The sequence below is a fragment of the Somniosus microcephalus genome, chromosome 16, assembly GCF_052327205.1.
Source record: "Somniosus microcephalus isolate GS21.2 chromosome 16, FLI_Smic_1.0, whole genome shotgun sequence".
NCBI lineage: Eukaryota > Metazoa > Chordata > Chondrichthyes > Squaliformes > Somniosidae > Somniosus > Somniosus microcephalus.
In genome coordinates this window covers 21,038,093-21,065,728 of record NC_141002.1, presented here as the reverse complement: position 1 = coordinate 21,065,728, position 27,636 = coordinate 21,038,093, and the positions used below count along the sequence as shown (strand labels likewise).

At 45.7% G+C, this 27,636-nt stretch overlaps 1 protein-coding gene across 22 annotated transcripts in view; it reads right to left on the bottom strand.

Annotated features, from left to right (window-relative positions):
* The window catches only part of nrcama (neuronal cell adhesion molecule a), a 498,783-nt gene that overhangs the window by 443,500 nt on the left and 27,647 nt on the right, over positions 1 to 27,636 (bottom strand). For 17 of the 22 annotated variants that reach the window (XM_086008649.1, XM_086008662.1, XM_086008650.1 and 14 more), the window contains one exon: positions 12,470 to 12,582. The exons of 3 other annotated variants lie outside the window; for them this stretch is intronic. The gene's annotated coding sequence lies outside the window, so the exon portion shown is untranslated. The remainder of the gene's footprint in view (positions 1 to 12,469; positions 12,583 to 27,636) is intronic. 2 more of the 22 variants (XM_086008653.1, XM_086008655.1) reach the window with 1 other exon arrangement.

Genomic DNA, 27,636 nt, shown 5'->3' with positions numbered 1-27,636 from the left:
ACTCAATCTCTCCTCATAGGGCAATCCACTCATTCCAGGAAACAGTCTAGTGAAACTTCGTTGCACTCCCTCCAAGGCAAGTATATCTTTCCTTAGGTAAGGAGGCCAGAAATGTACACAGTTCTCCAGGTGTGGCCTCACCAATGCCCTGTATAATTGTAGCAAGACTTCTTTACTCTTATACTCTAATCCTTTTGTAACAAAAGCTAATACAGGTGCACGACCCCTTATCCGCACTTCCGAAAACCGAAAAAATTTTCGTGGAGCGTCTCTCGGTATTTCCAGTGTAAAAGCTCGAGCAGCTTGCATGGGAGGGGCCTGCACCAGCACGATCGGAGATTGCGAGTGCCGGCAAAAGAGCCCGGCACTGAGGAGAAGTGCCGGGCTCTTGGGACACAGCCGGCTCTGCCCAGGGGGGGGGACTCAGGAGGCCAGGGACGGCAGCGCGAGGAGGTGCAGGCAGACGGCCAGCAAAAAAGCATTATCCGTTCTGAAATCCGAAAAATTCCGAATTCCGAAACACAGCTGGCCCCAAAGGTTTCGGATAAGGGATCGTGCACCTGTATAACATTTGCTTTCCTAATTGCTTGCTGTACCTGCACGTTACCTTCCTGTAAATCATGTACAAGGACACCCAGATAACTCAGTGCAAACATTTCCCAGTCTCTCACCATTCAAAAAATATTCTGCTTTTTTGTTTTCCCTACCAAAGCGGATAACTTCACACTTCTCCACATTGTATTCCATTGGCCATGTTCTTGCCCACTCAGTCAACACTCAATCTCTCTGCAGCCTCTTTGCATCCTCCTCACAGCTTACTTTCCCACCTAACTTTGTATCATCAGCAACCTTGGATACATTACTCTTAGTCCCTTCATCCAAGTCATTAATATAGATTGTAAATAGCGGCGGCCCAAGCACTGATCCATCCTACTAGTTACATGTTCAAAAAAACTCTAACAGATTTATCAAACACTATTTCCCCTTCATAAAACCATGTTGACTCTGCCTAATCATATGATTTTCTAAGTGTTGTGTATGTAACCTGTTCCACCAAGAGAGCTTAAGCCTGTTCCACCTTAAGAGATGTACTACTTTCTCAGGCTGCTGTAGACGTAATACCGGGGGTGAACACACCGGTATATAAGCACTGTGCAGTAATCTTGTATTCAGTGTAGTCCCTACCTCCAACCAGTAAAGACCTGTTTTATTGTTACTGATTAAGTCTGAGTATTAATTACTTGAACAACTCACAGACTTAACACTGGCGACGAGTCAGATTCTTACCCTGTGGCAGTTATTCCACGGCGGCTTCGTCCACAGACAGGACGTTGAAGAGAGGTTTCAAATCTCACCACCCCACTGGAAGCGACAGGGATTAGGACCCTGAAGCCTCCATCAGCGACTGAAAACTGGAGGACAGAAGACATCCTGCAGCTTCTTTTTCAACCTCGGTGGTGGGTAAGCCGAGCAGCGTTGGCTGCAAAGACAGGGCTGGGGAAGTTGGAGGAGATAAGGGCCGCACTCGGACTGAAAGGCGCGGCGGCTGCAGAAGCTCAAGGTGCGAGAGCCGCGGTGCACAGCGCGGGCTATCGATCGGACAGAAGATAAGGGCCGAGAGCCGCTTCGGTCGGGAGCCACTTCGCGATCCAGCGATCGCATCCGCTGATAAGGGCCGCACTCGGGCTGAAAGGCGCAGCGTCGGCAGACACTGAAGGCGCGAGAGCCGCGGTGAAAAGCGCGGGCCATCGATCGCGGCGGAGATAAGGGCCGCACTCGGGGCTGAAGGGAGACGGCGTCGGGGGACGGGTGAAGACCGCCAAGCGCGGGAAAACCGCCATTTTGTGGGCGGAGGACGACGGCAAGAGCGGGAAGCCGCCATCTTGGATAGCAGTGTAAAAAAAAAAAATCTGAGAAATTGCAAATCTGATAAAGTACTACAATGCCTAAACACGGGAATATTAGCAACTTTGATAGTGACATCGAAGATTGGGCCATATATGTTGAACGAGTTAAAAATTATTGTAAGGCCAATAAAATTCGTGACCAAGATAAAGCTCTAACATTATTAAATTTAATGGGTGCGAAGACATACGGGCAATTGAAACACCTGTTATCACCAGATGAACCGGCGGATAAGACGTTCGATGAGATTGTTACTGTCCTGAAAGATCATCTAAACCCCACGCCGCTGATGCTAGCGGAACGATTTAAATTTTACGACAGAAGGCAGCTACAGCATGAAAGCAATGCTGAATATTTGCTGGAATTGCGTAAATTAGCGAAATATTGCCAGTTTGGAACGGGACTGACAGATGCACTACGAGATAAATTTGTGTGTGGTTTATTTAAACAGGATACACAAAAGCGACTGCTCGAGGAGAATGAGCTGACGCTTGAGAAGGCGGTCACTATGGCAGCAGCACACGAAGCCGCAGCGAGAGGCACGGCAGTAATGCAGCTACGGTCACCGGAGCTCAGTGCACACAAATTGGGTGTGAGTTCTGGCAAATGTTATCGTTGTGGAAAGACAACGCATGATCAGAACCAGTGTTGGTTTAAAAACCAAGAATGTGGAACTTGTGGTAGGCTTGGACATATAGCTAGAGTATGCAGGTCAGGGAAGAAGACCAGCAACAAGAAGTCACCGCAAGGAAAATACGCAAAGGTACACAAGGTGACCGAACAGGAGTCCGATTCAGACGCTAGCAGTAATGAACTGGCTGGCTTAAGCAGTATTGAACTGGCTAGCTTAAGGGTACTCAACGTTGGTAAGGGTGCAGACCTCCAGACAATTTGGGTTACTCTTCAGATAGAAGGAGTCCAAGTAAAAATGGAATTGGACACTGGATCGGCATTGTCGGTCATGAATAAGAAAGATTACAGAAGGTTATTCCAACATATTCCCCTACAGGATACGGAGATTATATTGACAACCTACACAGGGCAGAGAGTGTACCCCATCGGGACAATAAAGGTTGCAGTGGCCAACAAGGGCGAAGGAAGTCAAATAATGGACTTATATGTGCTACCGGAGGGAGGTCCACCACTACTAGGCCGGGAGTGGTTTAGAAACATAAATATGGACTGGCATTCGCTAAAAGCCATAAAGAGTGAGAACTCGGTGCAGATAATCAGCCCAGACTCTAGAACTGATGATGGTAAGACCAACCCATGTGCAAAAGACAAAGTTTCAGCACAGAATTCCACTGAGCAACAACAACATAGTTTAACAGAGAATTCTGAGTCTGTCAAGTCTACTGATATGCACATTTTTGAGGGACACTGGGCTCGAACTCAACTCCATTTCAAACTACAACAGCAATTAGAACAAATGATTCGCCGTTTTGAGCAAGAGATGAATGAAATAAAAAAGTTCTTTGTTACAGAGTGGGAGAATCTGGAAAGGCAACAGAAGCAACTGATGGAGAAAATGGAGCAGGAGCACACCAACCATCTGCGCGAGGAGGCCGAACGAATCAAAGCTGATTCAGGTTCTGAAGGTGCGTGCCATAATCTGGTGTCAGAAGAGTTAACGGTCAGCCAACTCCTTCATATGCTGAGGGACAAGACTCTGAAATGGGAAAAACTTGAACACGAGCTGCGATCATCAAAGGAAAAGGGTTCGGAGCTCTCAAAAGTCATTGAGATGGCTGATGTGACGACACAGACTGAAACGACTGCAACAGAGCAGCCATTGGATGCCAAACGTACGCTGACTCACGTCAATGTAGAACAACAGACCGCTGAAACAGCTGCTCCGGTAGAGGGATTGCATAGTCCGATCAATCAATCTCCAAAGGAAGTTGAAGTATTAAAATCACAAATGAGGTCACGAGTAAACGACTTGCTGAAAGCCCAGAAAAAGCTGGATGCAGAGGTACACATGAAGAAGTCTCTTCAGGAAAGATGTCTGGATTTGGAACAAGAGCTGGCTAACGTCCAGCTGGGTATGGAGGAAATAGACAACCCTCTCGCTGACCTGTCGGACGACTCCGAATATTACTATGTCCTGTCCTGCCCAACTTGTAACTTCGACTCCCACCATACAGAAATCATGGAGGAGCACCGAAAGTCTACGGAACATCGGGAGAAGGTGGGGCTCTACTACGAAAAAAGGAGGAAGAGAAGGAGGAACTGCGCATGCAGCTGGCAGCTGTGGCAGCTGACAATGGAGCCCAGAGAGTCTCCAAGAAGCAGAAAAGGAAAAGTAAAAACAGAAGATGACCCATCTGAACCATTATCACCTCTACCAGATCACACACGTGGTCCCCCCGAACGGAGCCAAATCAGTTCGGAAGTTCAAGCTGTTAAATCCATGAAAGGACTATTGAATGAGTAACGTGAACCGACTACACCACAGAGATTGAATCTGTGAACTGTTTTCCGCAGAGACTGAATCTGTGATATGTTACGTTAAACATGAAGTTATATATGTATATATGTTATTACGTTATGTTAAATGGGGGGGATGACTATAAAGCTAAGAAGGGAGGAGTGTTGTGTATGTAACCTGTTCCACCAAGAGAGCTTAAGCCTGTTCCACCTTAAGAGATGTACTACTTTCTCAGGCTGCTGTAGACGTAATACCGGGGGTGAACACACCGGTATATAAGCACTGTGCAGTAATCTTGTATTCAGTGTTGTCCCTACCTCCAACCAGTAAAGACCTGTTTTATTGTTACTGATTAAGTCTGAGTATTAATTACTTGAACAACTCACAGACTTAACACTAAGTGGCCTGTTACCACATCCCTAATAATAGGTTCTACTGATGTCAGGCTAACTGGTCTATAGTTCCCCATTTTTTCTCTTCCTCCTTTCTTAAATAGCAGGGTTATGTTTGCTACCTTCCAATCCTTGGGGACTGTTCTAGAATCGAGGGAATTCTGGAAGATTAATACCAGTGCATCCACTATCTCTGCAGCTACCTCTTAAAACCATAGGATGCAGGTCATCAGGTCCAGGGGATTTGTCACCACTTACTCCCATTAATTTCTCCAGTGCTATGTCTTCACTTATACTGATTTCTTTAAGTTCCTCATTTTCTCTAGACCCTTGGTTCCCCATTATTTCCCAGAATATTTTTTGTGTCTTCTACTGTGAAGACAGATATAGGCATAGAAGATAGGAGTAGGCCATTCGGCCCCTCGAGCCTGTTCCGCCATTTAATGAGATCGTGGCTGATCATCCAAATTCAGTACCCAGTCCCTGCCTTCTCCACATATCCCTTTAGCCTCAAGAAATATATCTAACTCCTTCTTGAATATATTTAATAAGTTGGCCTCAACTGCCTTCTGTGGTAGAGAATTCCACAGGTTCACCACTCTCTGGGTGAAGAAATTCCTCCTCATCTCAGTCCTAAATGGCTTACCCCTTATCCTTAGGCTATGAGCCCTGGTTCTGGACTCCCCGGCCATCGGGAACATCCTTTCTGCATCTAGTCTGTCTAGTCCTGTTAGAATTTTATAAGTTTCAATGAGATCCCTCGCGTTCTTCTAAACTCTAGCGAATATAAGCCTAATCGACCCAATCTCTCTTCATACATCATTCCTGCCATCCCAGGTATCAGTCTGGTGAATCTTCACTGCACTCCCTCCATGGCAAGAACATCCTCCCTCAGATAAGGCGACCAAAACTGCACACAATACACAGATACAAAGTACTTGTTTAATGTCTCTGCCATTTCCTTATTGCCCATTAGAATTTCTCCTGTCTCTGCCTCTAATGGGCCCACGTTTACTTTCACTAATCTCTTCCTATTTACATATCTGTAGAAACATTTACAATCTTTTTATGTCTCTTGCTAATTTACTCTCCTATTCTCTTTCCTTATCAAATTTTTGGTCCTCTTTTGCTGAATTCTAAAATCCTCCCAATCCTCAATCTTACTACTCTTTTCGGCAACATTATAAGCCTCTTCCTTTGATCTAATACTATCTTTAACTTCTTGTTAGCCACGGTTGGACTACGTTCCCTATGGGGTTTTTGTGCCTTAAAGGAATGTATATTTGTTGTAAATTATGTATTCATTCTTTAAATGCCATTGCTTGTCTACCATCATACCTTTTAATGTAGTTTCCCAATCTACCTTAGCCAACTCACCCCCTCATACCTATGTAGTTTATTTTGTTTAGATTTAAGACCCTAGTTTTGGATTTAACTAAATCACTTTCAAAATGAACATAAAATTCTATCATATTATGGTCAGTTCCCTAAAGGCCCCTTTATTACAAGGTTATTAATTAACCCTTTCTCGTTGTACAATACTAGATCTAAAATAGCCTGTTCCCTAGTTGGTTCCCCAACATACTGATCTAGAAAACTCTCTTGTATACATTCCATGAATTTGTCCTCCACACTACTACTGCAAATTTGGTTTGCCCAATCTATATGTAAATTAAAGTCGCCCTTGAGAAGGTGGTGGTGAGCCGCCCTCTTGAATCGCTGCAGTCCGTGTGGTGAAGGTAGTCCCACAGTGCTGTTAGGTAGAACTTTCCAGGATTTTGACCCAGCGACGATGAAGGAACAGCGATATATTTCCGAGTCAGGATGGTGCGAGGCTTGGAGGGAAACTTGGAGGTGGTGGTGTTCCCATGCGCCTGCTGCTTTTGTCCTTCTAGGTGGTGGAGGTCACTGGTTTGGGAGATGCTCCCAGAGAAGACTTAGCGAGTTGCTGCCGTGCATCTTGTAGATGGTACACAATGCAGCCACAGTGCACCGGTGGTGGATGGAGTGCCGATCAAGCGGGTCGCTTTGTCCTGGATAGTGACGAGCTTCGAGTGTTGTTGGAGCTGCACTCATCCAGGCAAGTGGAGAATATTCCATCACACTCTTGACTTGTGCCTTGTAGATGGTGGAAAGGCTTTGGGGAGTCAGGAGGTGAGTCACCATTCATAGAATGCCCAGCCTCTGACCTGCTGTTGTAGCCACAGTATTTATGTGGCTGGTTCAGTTAAGTTTCTGGTCAATGGTGACCCCACAGGTTGTTGATGGTGGGGGATTTGACGATGATAATGCCACTGAATGTCAAGGGGAGGTTAGACTCTCTCTTGTAATCTGTACAGGAATGGCAGGCCACTGTGCGAGAGTATGTTTAGCTGCCTTCAGCCCATCAAACTGTTATCTCATGCCAGTGATCTAGAAATATTCTACCATTCTGTAAAGCAGTACTGAAACTGTCTTCAATTACCTTTATTTCTTCTGGAAAATGCAGATTTTCTCCCCCCCTTTCCTGAAAGCCTTGACTCCTTGCTGAGGTACAGTGTGTTGTTAATTTGACTACTATTGATGTGAACAGTGAGTGTCCTCACCTAAAGTCCATGCACTTCCAGAAAGAGTAATCAGGAGCAAGATCTGCCCCTCCCTAAATAAGAGGATGCGGAGGTCAATTGAAGAGGCTCAACTGGCATCAACGAACTCAGCACAGACCGTGAAGTGATGGTGGAACATTCCTGGTCTGTACACTTTGGCTGCTTACTGGATGAAGAGATGGAAACCCTCAAATCCAATTCTTCTGTTTTATTTGAATGATAACAATACAGAGACTCGAGCACAAAAATCTAGGCCGACACTCCAGTGCAGTACTGAGGGAGTGCTGACTGTCGGCGGTACCGTCTTTCGGATGAGACGTTAAACAGGTGGACGTAAAAGATCTTATGGCACTATTTCGAAGAAGAGCAGTGGAGTTATCCCCATTGTCCTGGCCAATATTTATCCCTCAATCAACCATCACTAAAACAGATGATCTAGTCATTATCACATCACTGTTTGTGGGAGCTTGCTGTTCGTAAAATTGGCTGCTGTGTTTCCTACATTACAACAGTGACTACACTTCAAAAAGTACTTAATTGGCTGTAAAGCGCTTGGGACGTCCGGTGGTTGTGAAAGGCGCTATATAAAAGATAAGTCTTTCTTTTCTTTCAGAATATAGGTGCCCAACCAGCACAGCCTCTGTCCCTGCAAGCTGCTGTGTTAAGATATTTATTACTAAATGATCTACACACGATACATGATATCACAAGCCCTTGCATTGATAACTGGTCGGCCAGTTTTCAATGCAAGGGCTCGTGAACAAAAGGCACTACATTTATTTTATCTTCTAATAATTGATTGTTCTTTTTCTATTCCACTCATCTTGCATCCAATGCTGTCCTGCTTAACTGGGAGGATAAAACCCTGCAACTCTCAGTCATCCCCATGGACGCAATAGCAGTATTTTCTTCTGCCACCCTTTGAAGGGGACACACAAAGGCAGTGTAGGAAAGGACCCGCTCCTCGCAATAAAACCAATTCGCCTCCCTCCCAGACAACTTGGCAAAGGCCGACCAACTCAAGCCTGAGGGGAAGGCCGAGTACAATTGTCAAGTCAAGTCTGGATTTTGAACTCGGGAAGTCCAAGTGCCTGGTGATGTAGTTAACGGAATGCCGCAGGCAACTCACTTCAATGCATACAGTAACTGTTGCCAAGACCCCGTCTGCAGTTATGTGTGAGCCACCACCCCTCCCTCCCCCACCCTGTCGGCAGCTGTAAATCCCATGTGTCACGACCTGCAAATAACTTCCATAATTTAATGATGAATACAGGAACACAACCAGCATCGCTGAATGAGATTTCTTCAGGCACTATTTTGCAAATTGAGATTTCCAAAAGGAAAGCAGCCTGAGGGGAATTCGCAGGATTGTGAACTGCAGATCTACAGCTTGCCCGACAGTGGAAGCTGAAGCAAGGTCGCATGGGTGACCGGTAGACAGATCGGTCAGTGACACAAGCTTACTGCTTTCCCATGCCAGCAAGTACTGTACAAGGAAACTGGTTCCTAATTCACAGTCTTATATCCATTGTGTTGAGCAGTAGCTGACCTCCGATTTGACATTATTTCACACCTCCACACATAAGTAACTGCTTAATATGTCCCATAATGAGAGGCTGAATGAACTCACAAACAGCCAACACCTATTACATTGCTTCACAAACTTCTAAAGTGCTGCTGTTTCCATCAGTACCAACTCCCAGTCGCCACCGGCGAGTAAACGATACATAGAAAGCGGCAGAACTAACTGGTGCTTTGGACTGCGACGCAATGCCTGGATTCTCATTTATTTTGGATCTTCGTCTCTGACCCTTCGCCAGCCCCCAACCCAACCCACACTCATACCGGGAAGGGCCGGCACAACAGCCCAGCAAGGGGGAGAAGAGAAACAGAAGCCGCTTTGTTCTGTTTTCAGCATTCTATTGAGGTAAACTGCTGAAAGACTTGGGCAATCCTCAATAGCACAAAGCTCAGTAATGTGACCGGAATACAACTCTGCTTGGCTAACCAGTAGACAGTACAGAGAGTGGCAAAGAGTTAGATCCAGCACTGTTAATTGCACAAAAATCCACTTGTGTTTCGCATCTTATTTTATTTTTTCAATGTTAAAGTGCAGTGCCACACATTTACTTAACGCGTTTAAAAAAACCATTCTAAAGAAAACAGATACATCATCAAAATAGCTAACATACTGGCAGCGTACCCAACCTACATTCAGCATAAATTAATCTCAAAGAGAATTCTGTGAACAAAACATACCAACATTTACAGTAAATTTGTGATTTACTTCATCTCTCGCTCGCTCTCTCAATACAGCCAGATAGAGTTTATCTCATTGCTGTTTGTGGGAGCTTGCTGTGCACAAATTGGCTGTCACGTTTCCTATATTACAACACTGATGACTTTTCAAAAAGTACTTCATTGGCTGTAAAGCATTTGGAGATGTCTTGAGATCACGATAGGCGCTATATAAATGCAAGTTCATTCTTTCTCCCCCTTGTCTCCTGAGGGTGCTGGCCCTTACTGAGATACTCTTCCACAAGCGCGGGCAGACGTCCAGTGTCTCATTGGCATGGCCATCCTCTATGGGCGAGGCTCGACAGCGGGTTATTCAACCACCGAAGGCAGCACAGCCAAGCCCAATCTTGTTCTAACCCAACCTCCACACACGTACACTTATCAGTAGATAGCAGCCAGGAGCATGGTGTCTTACACTCCAGTATTTGGCCCAAACACCCTTCCTCCCCTATAGTTACTTCATCTCTGCCAGTGCGGGAAGTAAAGGCAATGAGTGCAAATGGGCTGTTTCACCATCCAGTCCCTGGGAGAGGTACAAAGATGGCAGCTCCAGTGAGCAGCCCAGTTAAAAAAAGAGTGCACAGAGCATTCAAATACTGGGACGGGTATTTTCGGACAAATGACAAGAATAAAGCCGCTGTAGAACGTTCCTTTAATTGCCTTTGACAAAGTGGATCCCACAGAGTCTGCTTTTCAATAACTTTCAGCATCCCTTGTGTCTTTGTTTGCCGCAGAAGCAGGGGAGCTCTGTTTGCAGAGACTAGGGCAGCGCAATCAACTGCACTCACTACAAACCGTGCAGGGTTCCTCATTAGGCAGTTGGAGGGGGCCCACAGGTCAAGTGGCTCAGAATCACTTCCACTTACAGTATCGGGTCTCTGTTCAAAGATAACTGCATGCTGACTGTAGGACTAAATGCATCTCTGTTTAAACAGTTCTCTTATCTATAATGATACCAAGGTGCTAACGTGTGGACGTTCGAGAGCAGCTTTTCTGCCCTAACCTTCTCTTCTCCTGAAGGCAGTGACTCTTGCTCGGATACAGTTCCGTCAGACCCGGCAACCTTGCTGAAGTGGCTCTTCATGTGTGGCCCTAGACATTGAGTGCAGCCAACTATTCGAGCATAGAGCATCATTGCAGCTGATCCCATTCCTGGCATGCACGCAGTTTCTAACTAGGGTCACTCGATAGTGTCCGGAAACAGGAACCCTGGCCAACATCTGCCTCGCCCCAGGGCACTGAGGCTAATTGCACCCAACAGCTCTCTAATATTGGCTGACTGTAAAATATAAAGTTGAAAAACTGACAGGCAGCATTTAAGGGCATGCAAACAACAATTTGATAAAGAGCTTTTAATGTAAAGGACATGCCCAATTGTGCAATTTTTGGAAATGTAATATAAAGGTATCAAATTGGGTTAGTGCGTTAGACACTGGCCTTTCACCTCTGGGACCAGCATTCAAATTGAGCCCAGACTGATGGAAGATCCCATGTGAAATGGGTTTGGCCAGTCTCGCTCCAGCTCTGGGCTGACAACACTAAAATTGCAATCTAACTCAGACAGGCCCAAGGATGGCTGGTGTGGGGAACATAGTAGGAGGTGTTCTTCTGAGGTTGGGACAGAGTGGAGGAAATTTCACTCTGCGTCTGCTACCTGACCTGGGAAAAGTTCCATTCTCCCCCACAGAAAACATAAAACATGAACCAAGATTGAAGACAATTTGATATTTTATGTACATGCAATAGGCTTATCGTGCAGAAGTTCTAAGTGGCCACTGCTTTGCAATTTTCAGACTCAATTTGCAAGGGCAATCATTACTTCAATCATAGAGAATATTTTTCCTTGCTGTAATTAACTCTGTCGCTCGCTCAGAGTTCCTAGCAAAATGATGGATGAGGTGAAATGCAGTCCCAAGCCTTACTTTGTATATAGATAACAATGTATAATAGGAAAATTGCCCTTAAGCCAATACATTTGAATGTTGTGTAATTATCTCAATTCATCACTTGAAATGACTCCCACTCTGCCACCGTCACCATCTTTCCTTCACCCCAGTGTTAGGATAGCTCACAATATTCTCTCCAGGCCCAACCACGTTTAGGTGCTTTTAACATTGTGGCTCGGCCCAATCCAGATGCCGAGAGTTTGAACAGCAAAACATTCTCCCTCTCTCCCGTTTTTAAACCTAAAGTCTTCCCCTTGTCTCCTTGTGGGCCGAGTGGAACCACACAGGAGGTAGTTCCAGCGGTAGAGAGAGACCCACAAGAACGTCAGCATGCGCTGCCAATTGAACAAGGTAGGTCGAGGCACTTGGATTGGGGAGGGGGATAAACTGCACGAGACAACAGTAAGTTACTAGTGCCTTTTGGGAGGATAATTGTACTGCTAGGTGTTTTCACACTTTGAAAGAACATAATGTGAAAATTTCCACACCCGTCATTACACGTTATTGAAATGCAGTCCACAACACGGACGTTGTCCAGTGGCCTATAAAAATCAGGTCCAGCAATCAGATGGGAGTTGTAGTACCACCTTCGTGTTGTTTTAAGATGGTTTTAGATGTGCAAAATAACTCGGCAGTCAGGCCACTGATCTCCGAGCTCCACAAGCACTAAATCCAAGATTATCTCCTGGGGACAAGTCTCGCAACGGGCGCAGTATAACTGCAGTTTGGTGCCAAGCCCAGTGCAGAATAGTCCCAGAAGGTTTACTTGCACACATCTGTTGTTTTCAGTGTTTCTCCTGCTCTTTCTAGCTTTGCTGGATTCATGCTTTCTCTATCTCATAATCAGCAAGAGCCAGCACACCATTGCAGGAAGAGGGGTTTCCCAATGCCCCTGAACACTGCTAAAGTTACCTGATAGTCTAAGAGCAGTTTCAACACCTCTAAGGTCAGTAGCATCTTGAAACCGTCTCACCTTCAGATGCTGGTTTCCTGTTCCTGTTTTCATTGCTTCTTTTCATGCCACACTAAGAGAGAAACAGCAATGAGAGGTGGGCAGAACAAGAAGGCAAGAACAATGGTGGATCAAGAAGGGACGATACTGGGGCTAAGCCAAGAATCGAGCAGAAGTGGAAATGCTGGGAAAAGCAGCAGGACAAACTATTAAATGTTTGCATTGCAACTCGCCAAACAGTATGCAAAACACCTTAATTAAGGGGAAGGAGGGGCACTGACAACTCCGTTAAATGCATTAGAGATTGAGTGAGAACTTCCAAGACCACCCCCAAAAAGCCATTATTAAGTCCAATACAATGTAAAAAGAAATGTTGTAGTGATGGGGAATAGTATAGTTCGGGGGATAGACACAGTTCTCTGCAGCCGAGAGCGTGAGTCCCGAAGGCTGTGTAGCCTGCCCAGTGCCAGGGTTAAGGACATCTCCTCTGGGCTGGAGAGAAACTTGGAGTGCGATCCAGTTGTCATGGTCCATGTAGGCACCAATGACATAGGTAGGACAAAGAAAGAGGTTCTGCTGAGAGAGTATGAGCAGCTAGGGGCTAAATTAAAAAGCAGAACCACAAAGGTAATAATCTCTGGATTACTACCTGAGCCATGAGCGAATTTGCATAGGGTAAATAAGATCCAAGAAATGAACGAGTGGCTCAAAGACTGGTGTGGGAGGAATGGGTTTCGATTTGTGGGGCACTGGCACCAGTACTGGGATAAGAGGGAGCTGTTCCCTTTGGACGGGCTTCACTTGAACCATGCTGGGGCTAGAGTCCTGGTGAATCGAATAACTAGGGCTGTAGAGAGGGCTTTAAACTAAACAGTGTGGGGGGGGGGGGTGGAGGGGGAAAGAGAGGATCCAGGTGAGTGGGAATTTAAAAAGTCAATGAGAAATGAGAAAGCAATAGAGCAGGATAGAGATGGGGGAAATAATAACAAGAGTGTGACAGGAAGGGACAGAAGGTTTAAAAATAAGAGTGCAACAGAAAATGGGGCCAAAACAAGGAGAAATGGTAAAAAGACAAAGTTAAAAGCTCTATATCTGAATGTACACAGCATTCATAACAAGATAGATGAGTTGACGGCACAAATAGATATAAATGGGTATGATCTGATCACCATTACAGAGGCGTGGTTGCAAGGTGACCAGGGCTGGGAACTGAATATTCCAGGGTATTTGACAATTTGGAAGGACAGACAGAAAGGAAAGGGAGGTGGGGTGGCTTTGTTGGTAAAGGATGGGATCAGTGCAGTGGTGAGAAGTGATATTGGCTCAGAAGATCAAGATGTAGAATTGGTTTGGGTGGAGATAAAAAAAAGGGAAAAAGCCTCTGGTGGGCGTAGTCTACAGGCCCCCGAACAGTAGCAATACTGTTGGACAGAGTATAAAACAAATAATGGAGGCCTGTAAAAAAGGTACGGTAATAATCATGGGTGATTTTAATCTCCATATTGATTGGACAAATCAAATTGGCCATGGTAGCCTTGAGGAGGAGTTCCTAGAACAGTATGTAATGGAACCAACCAGGGAGCAGGCTATCTTGGATCTGGTACTGTGTAATGAGACAGAATGAATAAATGATCCTCTAGGAAAGAGTGATCATAGCATGGTTGAATTTCAAATTCAGTTGGTGGGTGAGAAAGTTGTATCTCAAACCAGTGTCCTGATCTTAAACAAAGGCAATTACAGTGGCATGAAGGCAGAACTGGCTAAAGTGGACTGGAAAAATAAATTAAAGGGTAAGACAGTTGAAATGAAGTGTGGACATTTAAGGATATATTTCATAACTCTCAACAAAAATATATTCCAGTGAGAAAGAAAGATTTTAAGAGAAGGGAGCACCATCTGTGGCTAACTAAGGAAGTAAAGGATGGTATCAAATTGAAAACAAAGACATACAATGTTGCCAAGATTGGTGGGAGACCAGAGGATTGGGAAATTTTTAAAAACCAGCAAAGGATGACTGAAAAAAGAGAGATGAATTATGACAGTAAACTGGCAAGAAACATTAAAACAGATAGCAAGAGCTTCTACAGGTATATAAAAAGGAAGAGGGTAGCTAAAGTAAACGCTGGTCCTTTAGAGGATGAGACTGGGGAATTAATAATGGGGAACGGGGAAATGGCAGAGCCTCTGAACAAATATTTTGTATCTGTCTTCACAGTAGAAGACACGAACAACATCCCAATAATGGATAATCAAGGGGCCACAGGGAGGGGGAACTAAAGACAATCACTATCACTAAGGAAATAATACTTGGTAAAATAATGGGACTAAAAGATGACAAGTCCCCTGGACCAGATGGCCTGCATCCCAGGGTCTTAAAAGAAGTGGCTGCAGAGATAATGGATGCATTGGTTGCAATATACCAAAATTCTCTGGACTCTGGAGAGGTCCCAGCGGATTGGAAAACCGCAAATGTAACACCCCTATTTAAGAAAAGAGGGAGACAGAAAGCAGGAAACTATAGACCAGTTAGCCTAACATCTGTTGTTGAGAAAATGCTGGAGTCCTTCATTAAGGAAGCAGTAGCAGGGCATTTGGAAAATCATAATGTAGCCAAGCAGAGTCAGCATGGTTTTATGAAAGGAAAATCATGTTTAACAAACTTGCTGGAGTCCTTTGAGGAGGTAACAATGAGGGTGGACAAAGGTGAACCAGTGGATGTGGTATAATTTGATTTCCAGAAGGCATTTGATAAGGTGCCACATAAAAGGTTACTGCATAAGATAAGCGCTCACGGAATTGGGGGTAATAGTTAGCCAATTCTCTATCCATGCTAATATAACAGAAAGCAGAGAGTCAGGATAAATGGGTCATTTTCCGGTTGGCAAACGGTAACTAGTGGGGTGCCACAGGGATCGGTGCTGGGGCCTCAACTATTTACAATCTACATTAATGACTTGGATGAAGGGACCGAGTGTAATGTAGCCAAGTTTGCGGATGATACAAAGATGGGTGGGAAAGCAAGTTGTGTAGAGGACTCAAAGAATCTACAAAGGGATATAGACAGGCTAAGTGAGTGGGCAAACATTTGGCAGATGGAGTATAATGTGGGAAAGTGCGAGGTTATACACTTTGGAAGGAAAAATAAAAAAGCAAATTATTATTTAAATGGAGATTACAAAATGCTACAGTTCAGAGGGACCTGGGGGTCCTTGTGCATGAAACACAAAAAGTTAGCATGCAGGTACAGCAAGTAATCAAAAAGGCAAATGGAATACTGGCCTTTATTGCAAGGGGGTTGGAGTATAAAAGCAGGGAAGTCCTGCTACAACTGTACAGGGTATTGGTGAGACCACACCTTGAGTGCTGCATACAGTTTTGGTCTCCTTATTTAAGGAAGGATATACTTGCATTGGAGGCAGTTCAGAGACGATTCACTAGGTTAATTCCAGAGATGAAGGGGTTGACTTATGAGGAAAGGTTGAGCAGGCTGGGCCTATACTCATTGGAATTTAGAAGAATGAGAGGTGATCTTATTGAAAAATACGAGATACTGAGGGGGCACAAGGTAGATGCAGAGAGGATGTTTCCCCTCATGGGGAAATCTAGAACGCGGGTCACAGTTTTAGAATACAGGAAACTTTGTGCTATCCGGCACCCACGGGACCGAGCTGCTGCCGTTGCCTCAAAACTGCCGTACTCTCCAGAGTTAATGTTGAGAGATACGGAGATTCTTATCTCCATATTTGACAACAAACACAGTTGCTTAGCAACAGCTTCTAAACACTCGGGTGTGGCCTGCAAGCTCTGTAGCTGAAGCTGTTGCTATAGCTACAGACCTTGCACAGCTTGACTGTTCAAACAAAGCAAGAAAAACAAACAAAAAGAATAAAAAACGGCTGCTGATTTTTGCCAGTGGCTCCAGATTGCCAGATAGCTCACCTCCGGATAGCACAAAGTTTCCTGTAAATGGTTGCCCTTTTAGAACTGAGATGAGGAGGAATTTCTTCTCTCAGAGGGTCATAAATCTGTGGAATTCTCTGCCCCAGAGAGCCGTGGCGGCTGGGTCATTAAATACATTTAAGGTGGAGACAGACAAATTTTTGCAAGATAAGGAGTGAAGGGTTATGGGGAGTGGGCAGGGAAGTGGCTTTGAGCCCAAGATCAGCCATGATCTTATTGAATGGCAGAGCAGGCTCGAGGGGCCAAGTGGCCTATTCCTGCTCCTATTTCTTGTGTTATGTACCTCTTGGCACAAACCGCCTCCTCTCTTTATCACCCACCCATACCAGTGCACAAACTAACCTAATAACCAGTAACAATAACCTACCCCAAAACCAGGCAAGACATAGGGTTGTCAACTCTGGTTGGACCTATTCATGGAGGTGTCATCACATGACCTCCTGTCTCCAACCGCACCCTCCTCCCCGCCATTGGTTATCCAACACGCCCATACTCGCAGCACACCACCTTCCCACACCAATTGGAATGTAAATAGACTCCGTTACCTAGTTGGATGATTCTTTATGGTCAGCAGCCTCCCCCCACCATGTCTGATATTTTTATAATAAACGAGCGTTCAAATAATTTTTTTCTTTTTTAAATAACACAATTTTTAATGCCTCTATGATTTTTCTCCTGGGTAGTTTAAAGCAGTGTCCTGGAGATTAATCTTTAACTCCTGGAGGCGTCAGGGTAATCCCGGAGGGTTGGCAACCCGAGTAAGACACCACCCACTACCCAACAAGACAACCATTTAGACATAAGCCTTTGAATTCCCCTCGCAATCCATCTGAACTTTGGGGTTTAGAACCAAGGGAATTGCCTCAACCATCAGACACACATTGCGCCCAACACAGGCACAGCCATGCCAGGAGATCTAATGGTTCAATATATTCACCTCACAAGCACTTTGCAAATCAAGACACTAAAGTATATATATTTTTGTGAAGCATATTTTTAAAATCGGTGTGTAAACTTTTCAGAATTCAATGTTGAAAAATTCAAACAATGTAATCATTTGAAAGATGTATTTCCATACTGCAGTAAAACGTGTAGTCAGAAGGCAGCAAGGTTTACTTGAGCAGTAACTCCATAATTACCATTTACCAACCAACCATAGGAATTTTCTCCAATGCAATTTTCTGCTGATCAAATGATAATATTTGCTCAATAATTAGTTTAAGCAGCTTATCCCACAGGGAAATTAAGCAGTTAACCCTTGTAAGTTGCATGGACCACTGCCGTGATAGTACTGCAGAAAACAGTTCGGTTGCATTCTTGGGTTTCACGCTTGGTATAGTTAAGATCAGCGTCAATGGCTGCTCCTTGAGGTGGACCGCTTGCCCCATGCAAATCAGAGTACGTCTTTACCGGCCGAATAGCCCCAATGACCGAACGGAAAGTTCTTGCTGCGGTATTTCAGCTCACTGGAGTACTCAACATGGTGCTATGTGATCTCATCTATGATAGGTGGATGAATATGTCATCTATCAGACCAAGGCTCTAGCTATAATCCAGACAAGTTTAGTTAACATTAAACAGGTAAATGCATGGCACGCAGTGCAAACACACGTACAGTAGTTACTGCCTTTACTATTCTCTTCAAAATGTCAAAACAACCAAGGTGCTTCTTCTCTCAATATTGATCTTCGAAATAAGGTCACTCACTTCTTCCATGGTGAACCCCTACGACAAGTTCCAGCTCGGACTCCCTGCAGGCTTCCGAGTGATTGCTGCGATTATGCCATGCAGCCAAAACATACACCAACAATCAGAGGCTCCTGGCTACAGAGCTGTCCATCAAAGGGACTTCAAAAATCATTGTACCATCTTCCCCAGACACAGCTGTCAATCAAAATCAGTATCCCAGGATGTCAATTACCTAGGAAGTTTAGAATTGAATGGATGGCTTGATTCATTCAGTTGTGCCGAAGGCTTTGAATGGCCAGCTAAAGGAGACCCTATCCAGGTATAATGTGAGGCTGCATATAGCGACACCAGTATTGGAATGGAGATGATAGGGGAATTACCCTGTCAATCACACCTGGAGACCGCACTGCTGTAAGTGGCGGAGATTGATTTTATGCACACAATTTGCATGTAATTATCTTCCATTCACTGCATCATTCTGGAGAAATCACCCTGTTTTTCTCAGGAGATGTTGCTGTAGTTTTGGTCACAAGTTTGGTTTCCTCCAGTTCATAGAGACTCTTTTTAAATAGACACTGTAGACTGATTGCGGTAGTGCGTTGTTTAAATAGACTCTGTTTGCCGAGTAAATAGACTTTGTTTGCTGTAAAATAGACTATTTGCCCAAAGTCTTGCCGCAAGTCCCGCCCTGCCTCCAACTCATTGGCTGACACAGTGGCATCAACAGACACTCTGATAATGTGAGCACAACCATGCATACTATTACTCCTGAAACGATGCACTTCTCTGCCTTGCCCGGAGGTGCAAATACTACTTAGACTGCAATGTGCATTCCATACAACTTGCAGAAACAACAAGCAGTGATGTCAACTCTCTGTCAATGCTGTGGTCAGCTATAAAGAACACAACCAATAATTTAACAAAGATGAAAAGGTTTCATTTTTGACACAGATGCTTTCACTTAGAAGGTCCAAGAAGTCAACATTTACAGAGCAAGAAGTCCAGATGACTTGCCAAACCGTAACAGTCCCAAAGTACTTCCCAACAAGAAAGTCGGGACCGTTACAGTTTCTCCAAAACTGAAATTGCACAACTTCTGGGAAGAGGAGACTGAATGAGACCTTTCAGCATTTAACAAAAAACACAACAGACTTGGCAGGGTGACAAAGTAGTTTAATGAAGGGAGGGTCATTTGCCAAAGAGAAGAAGATTGTGGGCCCCATTCCAACATCAGCACAAGAGGATAGGGGAAGGCCACTATCTTTTAGGGGCTGGAAGATTGCACGCCTTGTTAGCTTAATTAATCTTGACACTGACTTGCTGATAGCACAGTTCATGCTCCATTTGGGATTGATCACTACTGCAGTTGGCAACACTTCTATTGTCAATCAGGAAGATGACAACTTGGAAGCGCTTGAAACCACATGACAGAGAGCCTCCACTTGGCAAAGTCTCCCTAGTCAGTATAGCGTCAAACCAATCACTATGTCCAGATTTAACTAGTCTTCTCTATTACTCTTTAACTTTGCAGGGGGTTGGGGGGGGGGGGGGGCAGAATCGTGCCCTGCACAATGGGCCAACACTTCTGCCTTGCTTCATCAGTTAAACAAAACCTCAATGACACCTCTGGTGAATGGAAGCAGCTACTTTAACACAGCAGTAAATATAAGAATCCCAGAAGCTGAGGGGGCCATTAAACTGTGCTATCCATCTGGCCCAGTTCACAAGGGGCTAGATTTCCAATTCATTGGCCATGTGCGAGTAGAAATCTGGCCGATCTTTGGAGAAGCCAATGTTTCTATTCCCTTTGCAAATGTGTCATCGCAAGTACCACACTATGGGGACACGCATGCACGCACACAATTATAGAACGTAGAATGAAGAACAGTCTGTGGGCCTCCAAATAAAGCAGCACATCACGCACGATAATACACATGTAACTAAATACTCGTTGCATAAATTCATGATCCAATCTATCCAAACGGTTTCTAAAGAAACCATTACTGGATGACAATCTGCCTTGTGTTACACACGGAGCGAGAAGCTCGGTTTCTCCAAAGTTGTATTGGTTCCTTCAAATATTTCATGTCTGAGCTGATTTTTGAGATTAAGTTGATGGCACAGTGGTGCTTTCCTTTGGGGCAGGCCCGATTAAGGAGGATAACTAGTGCCATAATGTTTCTCTTACAGTTACTATAACCCTGCAGGATAGATACATAGATTTTTCCTGGGGTCGCTGTATATCTGCTGGGTGCCAAGGTGATCATCTGACAAGAATGAAACACAACCCTATCAGTGAGCAATCCATTGAGGACAAACTAAGGATTACAGATCCAGTTAGTAACAAATCATTGATGCATTTCTTGTTACCATTAAGCCACAGAAAATGCAAAGCTACATTTTTTTCTCCCCTCTTCCTCCTTTGCTGGGACTGGCCACCCTATAGTAACTCCCCATTTTTGCTACAGGTACGTCAGCATCATATTCGACCTGAAGCTGAGCCTCTGACTCCATATCCTCTCCATCACAAAGACCACCTACTTCCACCTCTGTAACATAGGAACAGGAGTGGGCCATTTCCTGTTCAATGTCTGATCTGTACCTCAACTCCATTTGCCCGCCTTTGCTCCATGTTCCTCAATACCCTTACCCAACAAAAATCTATCGATCTCAGTCTTGAAAGCTTCAATCACGCCTGGAGGTGACACAGGCATGGATGAGGTATTCAGCATCAGAAGGAATGGAGGCAGGAAAATTAAAGGGTTAAATTATGAGGCCAGGTTGCATAAACTTGGCTTGTATTCCACTGAGTTTAGAATGGATTTCTTCCTATCTAGACTATTTTTTGTCCCCTTGTCCAGTCTCTTCCCTCCTACATCTGCGACTTTTCCGACGCACTCCGCCACTTTAACAGTTTCCTGGCCCCAACTCTCTCCTTTTCACTATGGACGTCCAATCCCTCTACACCGCCATCCCCCACCAGGACGGCCTGAGGGCGCTCCGCTTCTTCTTTGAACAGAGGTCCAACCAGTCCCCATCCACCACCACCCTCCTCCACCTGGCTGAACTTGTTCTCACATTGAACAACTTCTCCTTTGACTCCACTCACTTCCTCCAAATTAAAAGATGTTGCTATGGGAACCCGCATAGGTCCTAGCTTTTCGTGGGATATGTGGAACATTCTTTGTTCTTGTCCTACTTAGGTCCCTTCCCTCACCTCTTTTTCCGGTACATTGATGACTATATTGGTGCCTTTTCCTGCTCTCGAAAAATTCATTCACTTTGTTTCAATTTCCACTCTTCGCTCACCTACACATGGTCCATCTCCGACTCTTCCCTTCCCTTCCTCGACTTCTCTGTCTCCATTTCTGGGGATAGGCTATCGACAAACATTCACTATAAGCTCACTGACTTCCACCGCTACCTGGACTACATTTCCTCCCACCCCGCTTCCTGTAAGGACTCTATTCCATTCTCCCAGTTTCTCTGTCTCCGTTGCATCTGTTCTGACGACGCCACCTTCCATGCTGGTGCTTTTTCATCAACCGAGGATTCCCTTCTACTGTGGTGGACACGGCCCTCGACCATGTCTGTTCTATTTCCCGCATTTCTGCTCTCACCCCTTCCCCTCCCTCGCAAAAACACAATAGGGTTCCCCTTGTCCTCACCCTTCACCCCATCAGCCTCCACATTCAACGGATCATCCTCTGCCATTTCCGCCACCTCCAGCGTGATCCACCACCAAACACATCTTCCCCTCCCCTCCCCTCCCCTTTCAGCGTTCCGAAGGGACCGTTCCCTCCGCAACACCCTGGTCCACTCCTCAATCACCCCCAATACCCCTTCCCGTGCAAGCGCAGGAGATGCAACACCTGCCCTTTTACCTCCACCCTTCCCACTGTCCAGTTCCCCAAACACTCCTTCCAGGTGAAACAGCGATTTACTTGTACTTCTTGCAATTTAGTATACTGTATTCACTGCTCACGATGTGGTCTCCTCTACACTGGGGAGACCAAACGTAGATTGGGTGACCGCTTTGCGGAACACCTCCGTTCAGTCTGCAAGCGTGACCCCGAGCTTCCAGTCACCGGTCACTTTAATTCTCTGCTCCACTCCCACTCTGACCTCTCCGACCTCGGCCTCTTACACTGTTCCAACGAAGCTCAACGTAAGCTCGAGGAACAGCACCTCATCTTTCGATTAGACACTTTACAGCCTTCTGGGCTCAACATCGAGTTCAACAATTTCAGACCATAACCTCGTCCCCTATATTTTTATTTCATATGGCAGCTGTTGATGATTCTGCCATTGCCATTTACACCTCATCTAGACCCGTCTTTTGTTTCTTAACTTGTCCCATTACCATCTCCTTTTGCCTTGCACTATCATCCCTTTTGTCTCTTAATCTCTCCTGCCTTCCACCCTATCACAGACCTTCCCTTTTGTTCTTTCCTCCCCTCCCCCCTTTCCCTGCCCCTACACTTGCTTAAAAACCTGTTACATCTCCAACTTTTTCCAGTTCTGACGAAGGGTCATCGACCTGAAACGTTAACTCTATTTCTCTCTCCACAGAAGCTGCCTGACCTGCTGAGTATTTCCAGCATTTTCTGTTTTTATTTGAGTTTAGAAGGTTGTTGGGGAGAAGTTCCAGATTTCCACTACCCATTGTGTGAAAAAATGCTTCCCGATTTCACTCCAAAATGGTCTGGCTCTAATTTCAAAATTATGCCCTCTTGTTCTGAATTCCCCCACTAGAGGAAATAGTTTCTCTGCATCTACCCTATCAAATCCCTTTTATCATTTTAAACGCCTCGATTAGATCACCCCTAAACCTTCTAAACTCAATGGAATACAAGCCAAGTTTATGCAACCTGTCCTCGTAATTTAACCCTTCAATTTTCCTGCTTCCAATCCTTCTGATGCTGAAGCCCTCATCCACGCGTGTGTCACCTCCAAACTTGATTACTCCATTATTCTCCTGGTCGGTCTCCCATCCTCTACCCTCCGTACACCTCAGCTCATTCAAACTCTGCTGGCCATATCCTGACCGGCACCAAGTCCTGCTCGCCGATCACCCCATCCTTGCTGACCTACGTGGGCCATCGCTCGCTCAAAGCCTCAATTTTAAAATTCTCACCCTTTGGTTTAAAAATCTCGATGCCTCGCCCCTTCCCTATAACTGCAGCTATCCCTACAACCCCCTCTTCCAAACGCTGTGTTCCTCTAATGCTGGCCTCTTGCACATCCCCCACTCTTCATAGAAATATACAAAGAGGAGTAGGCCATTCAGCACCTCAAGCCTATTCAACCATTCAATGGCTGATCTGTACCTTAACTCCATCTACCCTCCTTGATTCCATAACCCTTAAGACCCTTACCTAACCAAAATCTATCAATCTAAGTTTTGAATTTTTCCATTGATTGAGACTCAATAGCTAAGCACCATTGACTGTTGTGCTTCAGCTGCCTAGTCCCCACACTCGGAATTCCCTTGCTAAACCCCTCTAACCTTTCAATCTCCTTTAAGACCCTTGTTAAAACCCACCTCTTCGACTAGGTTTGTGATCACTCTAATGTATATACCTTTAAGGGGGGAACTATGTTTGACAGCTCATGTATACTGCAGTACCGGCAATGACCACACCTGTATATAGCACTGAGTAGTAATCTGTACAGATCAGTTGCAGTGTGAGCCACGTTGAGTAATACCTGCTGTACCGTTCTCCGCAGTCTGTGTCTTATTATACACGGACGCGACATTGGCGACGAGGCAGGTTCGAACCTACCTGCTACTCTGCATCACCTCCCGGGGATTCGTTCCTGGAGATCAGTGGATTGGAGGTCAAGGCCAGAGACTCGGGCGTCGACCACGGGCAACCGCCCAGTCATCCAGCAGAGACTCGAGAATTGCGGGGGAGGCTGTCGAGAGCCAGGCTTGGCTTTCCAGTCGAGGTGCTCCAGCGAAACGGGCTGGCAACAGGTAGTGCGCAGACCCTTCCCGGACAGTGGCGGGCTAGAGCCCGACCGAGCGGCACAGCACAGGGCCGAGCAGCGTCGACGGGGGAGAGAGAGAGAGAGAGAGAGGGCAGAGCGCACAGGGCGCAGCCGGTGTTCAGGGGCCGAGCAGCGTCGAAGAGAGGGAAGAGAGAGATGCGCAGAAACCCGCGAGGCGCCGCCATTGCCACGAGGTCCGCCGAGAGCGGCGTTGTCAGCAGTGCAGGAGAAGCGCGCGAAACCTACAGGGCGCCACCATTGCCACGAGAACCGGCAGCAGCGGGGGGAGGAAGGAAAGCGCGGGAGACGCCATTTTAAACCACACCCAAAATGCCGAAGAGTGGCAGTATCACCGCATTTGACAATGAAGTCGAAGATTGGACTACATATGTCGAACGAATAGAGGTGTACTGCAAGGCAAATGAGGTGTCAGATGACAAGAAAGCGTCGGTATTGTTAAATTTAATGGGTGCAAAGACGTATAGTTTATTACGAAATCTAGTAACCCCAACGAAGCCAATGGAAGAGAGTTTTGAAGACATAGTAACGATATTAAAGGGACATTTAAACCCCACACCGCTGCTGATAGCGGAAAGATTCAAGTTTCACAAACGGAACCAGCATAAGGATGAAAGCAATGCTGATTATTTAACAGAACTGCGCAAACTATCGAAACACTGCCAGTTTGGAGCGGGACTGGCAGATACCTTAAGGGACAAGTTTGTGTGTGGGCTTCAAAGTGAAGGAACCCAGAAACGGCTTTTATCTGAAAAGGACCTTACGCTGGAAAAGGCTTTTAGCATTGCGGTATCATATGAAACAGCAGCACGGGGCGCTGCAGAGATACAACAGAGACTGCAAGAATATGGCACAAACGAAATGTCATATGGAACAGAGAAGTACTATCGCTGCGGCAGAACAACACACGACCAGAATGATTGCTGGTTCAAAGACAAAGGGCTGCATTTTGCTACGGGAGCGGGTTGGAGGTGGGAAACCCACATTCGGGCTTGTTGTCCCGCCTCCATGGAGATGTGGCCAACCCACTGGATTTTCCTCTGATTGACCTTGTTGAGCCCGCCCTGTGGGCTCAGCAGGCCAATTAAGGGCCACCCGGCAACAGGTGACGTCAGAGATTGACATTTCATCTGTCAAAAGCTTTTGGCAGATGAAATATCAGTGTTTAACAGCTGTTTGAAGCTGTCAAGCACTGAAAAACTGCTAATTCAGCCTCAGTCCTTTCTCAGGATAACTTTAAAATCATTTTGCTGCAGAAACCAAGAAGCTGATTTTTTTTAAAACATCGGAGCTTCTGTGGTTCTTGCAGCCGACTCCCGACACCGGAATGCAGGACTCCTGTAAAGGTCAGTAAAAGTAAGTTAAACACTTTAAACACTTGCAAAACACTTGCAAAACACTTACCTTTGCACTCCTGCACCCCTCACTCACCTGAACACTGGGCATCTCGACCCCTCTAAGACCTCAGACCCACGTCCCGCCTCGAAAACTTTTCGTGGTTTGGAGCTGTCGGGAAGCCCACAAACCAGCAATAGAAATCGCGAAGGGGCAAAAAACTACCTGTTAACTACCTGTTAACAGGCAGTTTAATTGCCTTTAATCCCTTCCCGCCTCTGGGAGTCGGGTTCCAGCACTTGTCGGCAACCCGACTCCTATGAAATTGACATGGAGGCGGGTTGGAGGCGGGATGGGGTCGGGACCCCCGGATCTCCAATTTTTATCGCCCGCACGCCTCCAACCCGACTCCAGGGGCTTAGGAAAATCCAGCCCAAAGTGTGCAGACAGTGTGGAAAAGTAGGACACATAGCACGAGTCTGCAGGTCGGGAAAGAAAACCAGCAATAAGAAACCTACCAAAGGAAAGTACAAGAAGGTACATAAGATGACGGAGAATAGTTCAGATGAACAAAAGAGTGATAACGACTCCGAAAGCAGGGAACTGAGTTGTCTGAAACTACATAATGTGATCACAACGGAGGATCACCAAACCATTTGGGTCACTCTCAAGTTAGCAGGAGTCCAGGTAAAGATGGAATTGGACACAGGATCAGCCCTAACAGTCATAAACCGACGGGACTACGAGCAGCTATTCTCACACATACCCTTGAGAGACACAAATTTTTTTTGAAGACGTGCACGGGGCAAAAAGTCTACCCCAAAGGAAAAATAAGGGTGACCGTTATATATAACGGTAAGGAAACACCAAAACTAGACCTGTATGTATTGCAAGATGGAGGACCACCATTACTGGGACGTGAATGGATCTGGAAAATACAACTGGATTGGCATTCCATACAGGCACTGATTGTGGCTGACAAAAAGGATGACGACGTCACACCTGGGTGACTGTCAAAGATCCTAACTGACATGAAAGAAGTGTTCCAGCAAGGACTCGGAACACTAAAAGGCATGACAGCGACGATTAAAATTGAAGAAAACGCAAGCCCAAAATTTTTTTAAGCCCAGACCGGTACCTTATGCGATCCGCCCAGCCGTCGAAGCAGAACTGGAGAGTCTGGAACGTTCAGGTGTACTGTCCAAGATAGACTGGAGCAAGTGGGCAACACCCATCGTCCCTGTGATGAAAAAGTCATTGAGCAGCACACCTGGGGAACCAAGGAAGGTTCGCATCCGTGGGGACTTTAAGGTAACAGTGAACCCGGTCCTTCACACCGTACAATATCCACTTCTGCGGATTGAAGATATTTTTGCCTCGCTATCTGGAGGGAAACGCTTCACTAAGATTGATCTGGCCCAGGCGTATCTGCAAATGGAGGTAGAAGCAGCATCAAAAAAATACCTCACAATCAACACCCATAAAGGTCTCTACCAATACAACTGGCTGGTATTTGGGGTAGCATCAGCTCCGGCTATGTGGCAGAGGGCAATGGAACAAGTCCTGCAAAGGATCCCAGGGACCCAGTGTTATTTGGACGACATCCTGGTCACGGGCGAAAGGGACAGTGATCACCTTGCCAACCTGGAGCAGGTGCTCACTAGATTGCAGGAATATGGGCTCCGAGCTAACCGTCCCAAATGCGAGTTTTTTAGAAAACAGATCTCGTATTGTGGCCATGTTATCAATAAAGAGGGGTTACATAAGTCCCCAGAGAAGATTGAGGCAGTAGTCAAGGCTCCAGCACCGGAAAATGTGTCACAACTGAGGTCGTTCCTCGGGCTGGTAAACTACTACCATAAGTTCTTGCCAAATTTGTCTACAATACTACACCCACTGAACACCCTACTGCAAACTGGGGTGCCATGGAAGTGAAGTGACGAATGTAGACAAGCTAAACACTAATCACATCGAAAGAGGTATTGGCCCATTACAACCCAGCATTACCAATTCGGTTGGCATGTGATGCGTCACCCTACGGCATTGGAGCGGTGCTGTCGCACAAATTCTCGGACGGCTCAGAGAGGCCAATAGCCTTCGCGTCACGATCGCTAACCTCAGCTGAGCATAA